The 3255-nt window shown below is 36.2% G+C and overlaps 1 non-coding gene across 1 annotated transcript; it reads left to right on the top strand.

Annotated features, from left to right (window-relative positions):
• Positions 1 to 274: 274 nt before the first annotated feature.
• LOC114417597 lies at positions 275 to 381 on the top strand. The gene has a single exon (XR_003667856.1). It is a non-coding gene; the product is annotated as a small nucleolar RNA R71 (small nucleolar RNA).
• Positions 382 to 3255: the final 2874 nt, after the last annotated feature.

Below are 3255 nucleotides of genomic sequence, written 5' to 3'. Positions count from 1 at the left end.
GGTTACCAAGTTAACCAATGCATCCAGTTTGCCTTCAAGCTTCTTAGTTTCAGATGATGCAGCTGAGTTTGTAGCTACTTCATGCACTCCTCTAATGACTATAGCATCATTTCTGGCGCTAAACTGCTGGGAGTTGGAAGCCATCTTCTCAATTAAATTTCTGGCTTCAGTAGGAGTCATGTCTCCAAGGGCTCCACCACTCGCAGCATCTATCATACTTCTCTTCATATTACTGAGTCCTTCATAAAAATATTGGAGAAGCAGCTGCTCTGAAATCTGATGGTGAGGGCAACTGGCACATAGTTTTTAAAATCTCTCCCAGTATTCATACAGGCTCTCTCCACTGAGTTGTCTAATGCCTGAAATATCCTTTCTGATGGCCGTGGTCCTGGAAGCAGGGAAAATTTTTTCTAAGAATACTCTCTTGAGGTCATCCCAGCTCGTGATGGACCGTGGAGCAAGGTAATAAAGCCAGTCCTTTGCCACTCCCTTTAAAGAATGAGGAAAATCCTTTAGAAATATATGATCCTCTTGGACATCTGGGGGTTTCATGGTGGAGCAGACAATATGAAATTCCTTCAAATGTTTGTGCGGGTCTTCACCTGCAAGGCCATGAAACTTTGGAAGCAAATGAATCTGTCCAGTTTTAAGAACATATGGGACATCCTCATCAGGGTATTGGATGCACAAGCTTTCGTAGGTGAAATCAGGTGCAGCCATTTCCCTTAGAGTCCTCTCACGGGGTGGAGGTTGTGCCATGTTATCAAAATGTTCAAAATCAGAATGCTCAGAATCAGAATGCTCAAAATTATAATGCTCAAAATCAGGATATTCAAAATCACCAATAACAGAATGCACAGATTCACCAGTAATGGAATGCTCAGGATGATCGAAAGGTATAAAATGATGCCTAACTAATCTATGAAATGTCCTATCTATCTCAGGATCAAAGGGTTGTAAGTCAGATGGATTGCTTCTAGTCATACACTACATTCAGCATGCACAACTAGTTGCCTTGTCATGTAAATAAAGGTGTAGGTTTGAACTACAACTACCCTCAAAAGATATCCAAATGACTTGAAATTTTGTGAGAAACCTTATAAAATGATGAGAAGATAGCACAAAAAATTTCAGGCAAAAATTCAAAGTCTAACTATGGAAGCTAAAAATGGTAGGTTAAGAAAAATAAGTGAATAAAACTTGAAAAATAAAAAACTTTTGACAGAATCACTTTTTTTGGATGATGGAGACCTCAGCCAGCCTATGGCGGGCTGCCACAGCATAGGAAATTTTTTTCTACCCCAAATACATATATAATAATTGCGATTCTGATAACCGGAGCAAAAGTTATGGCTGTTTGAAGTTTCGACAAACACAAAATTTGCTACTTTTTTGGAACTTTCAAATCTGACCAAACTAAAGGCTCTAGCTATTTTTCCCACAAAATATAGATTAAAAGAAGTTACCGCAAAAAAATTCAGCCAAAAATAACAACCCTAGCCACTAAAATAAAAAATCTCAAATAATTCAGCATGGGTGGTCGCTAAAATCCATCTCTACTTGATTTCTACTATTACTTTGTTTTGCCGCAAGCAAAAGTGGTCGCTAAGTTCGTCGCAAAACACTATTCACAGCAAAACACCCAAAACTGAAACAGGGGAAACACTTAATAGGAAAACTGAAACAGAACACACACTAAACAAAATACCAGGACACTAAACAACACTAACACATATACTAACACAATACTAATAATTAAACTTAAAACACGAAAGAATTAAACACACAACATTAGCTAGTTATTATGAACCTTTGGACACTGCTCCCCGGCAACGGCGCCAAATTTGCTCGAGGCCGTACCCAAATCAAATAAACATGAAAATGCAGTAACTAGGAAGTGATCCTAGGTCGTTTCCCAACGAGCAATGATAAACCAAATGTTCATAATATACTTGCAGTAACAGTAACGATTGGGGGAGGGGTTTGTTTGTTTTGTGATTTAAGGAGCAGAACAAGTAAACTGGAATACGAAACTAATAATATTAAAAATGGGTTGTTTCCTCTGATTCAGAAGCCATTCTCTTATCCTGGGTTATGGAGAATTCGTCCCTAATAGTTAACCACTTAATCCAACCCTATTTCAATTTACTAAGCGAAAATCAACTTAGGGTTATCAATACGTGATTAGGCACCACATACACCAGTTAGCCCTTTGTTCATTAAGCATGAACGCAAGTTAGGCTCAGAGGCAATTAACCGAACACGAAGCGTGCACTGATTAATGTTCACGAATTTGGGTTGACTGGTGAAGGGAAAACTGCCAGGGAACCACATTATAAACGAAACCTCAAAGAGAGTTGGGCTTCGTCCTCAGAAGGAAACAACACTAGAATATTCAGCCTTCCATAGATTCAAACAGAAAACGTAAATGAAACATGAAGCAAAAACGTAAATAAACAGAAACGTAAATAAATAGAAACGTAAATGAGACAGAAACAAAAATGAAAACAGAAGCGTAAATGAAAGTAGAAGAAGAAACAAGAACGAAATTGTAATTAGAAGCAGGAAATGGAAAATTGCATTACGTGAACAGTAGCATCCAAGCAGAAAAACGTAAAACCCTAAACAAAGCTCTGAATAATGAATAGCATAACAGAATTCCAAGGTTGCTATTTAAAAAGAGTCACTCAAAGTCACTGGGCCCTATTACAATACTCTGGCCCAAAACGAAATAAACATTGAACCACATAAAATAAAATTGCGAAATTTCCTAATTAAAAATTAACTAAGGTAAGCGCTGCTTTAATTGCCCTCTTCAAGTCCACAACCAAAATCCGGATTAAGCCCAATGTTTCATTAATTCCTGAAATTAGATTAAAAACATCAAATTAGCTAAATGAGCCCAAACAATAAAACTGCCTAATTAATTGACAATTAAGACCAATCAGTAATTAAAATGGTGCAAAAAGGGTTTAGAAAAGAGAAGAAAATGATGACACATCACTTGGGTCTAGTTATATCTTATTAGGGTAATTGTAATTATTTTAGGCACTTGTTATATCTTAATTTTATGACTTAATGTCCCTTTTGGTCCATTATATTTTGAATTTGTTTCATTTTAGTACATTAAGTTTTAAAAGTTTCACTCTAGTCCTTTATGTTTTCCAAAATATATCTTTTTTTATCCTTTTTTCAATTTTTCGTTAGAAACATTAGTATTTTATTAACTTTTAAATTTTTAAATGATTAATTTAC

This window comes from Glycine soja, chromosome 6, assembly GCF_004193775.1.
Source record: "Glycine soja cultivar W05 chromosome 6, ASM419377v2, whole genome shotgun sequence".
Classification (NCBI taxonomy): domain Eukaryota; kingdom Viridiplantae; phylum Streptophyta; class Magnoliopsida; order Fabales; family Fabaceae; genus Glycine; species Glycine soja.
The sequence above is the reverse complement of the archived record's forward strand: the minus strand, read 5'-3'. Positions and strand labels throughout refer to the sequence as shown.